We start from the raw sequence: 811 nt of genomic DNA on the forward strand, positions 1-811 counted from the left end.
GTGTGTGTGTGTGTCTGTGTGTCTGTGTGTGTGTGCGTGTCTGTGTGTGTCTGTGTCTGCATGTGTGTGTGTATGTGTGTGTGTGTGTCTGTTTGTGTGTGTATCTGTGTGTGTGAGAGTGTGTGTGTGTGTGTGTGTCTGTGTGTGTGTGTGCATGTGTCTGTGTCTGTGTGTGTGTGTCTGTGTGTCTGTGTGTGTGTCTATGTGTGTGTGTGTGTGTGCATGTGTCTGTGTCTGTGTGTGTGTGTCTGTGTGTCTGTGTGTGTGTCTATGTGTGTGTGTCTGTGTGTGTGTCTATGTCTGTGTGTGTGTGTCTGTGTGTGTGTCTGTGTCTGTGTGTGTGTGTGTCTGTGTGTGTGTGTCTGTGTGTTTGTGTGTGTGTGTGTCTGTGTGTGTGTGTGTGTCTGTGTGTGTGTGTGTGTCTGTGTGTGTGTGTGTGTGTGTGTGTGTGTGTGTGTGTGTGTGTGTGTGTGTGTGTGTGTGTGAGTGTGTGTGTGTGTGTGTGTGTGTGTGTGTGTGTGTGTGTGTGTGTGTGTGTGTGTGTGTGTGTGTGTGTGTGTGTGTGTGTGTGTGTGTGAGTGTGTGTGTGTGTGTGTGTGTGTGTGTGTGTGTGTGTGTGTGTGTGTGTGTGTGTGTGTGTGTGTGTGTGTGAGTGTGTGTGTGTGTGTGTGTGTGTGTGTGTGTGTGTGTGTGTGTGTGAGTGTGTGTGTGTGTGTGTGTGTGTGTGTGTGTGTGTGTGTGTGTGTGTGTGTGTGTGTGTCAGCCCCATGCTGAAGCTGGCTCATCCCGTGAGCTGGCATCAGAGTGCCAC

Source organism: Taurulus bubalis (genome assembly GCF_910589615.1).
Source record: "Taurulus bubalis genome assembly, chromosome: 21".
NCBI classification, from domain to species: Eukaryota; Metazoa; Chordata; class Actinopteri; order Perciformes; family Cottidae; genus Taurulus; species Taurulus bubalis.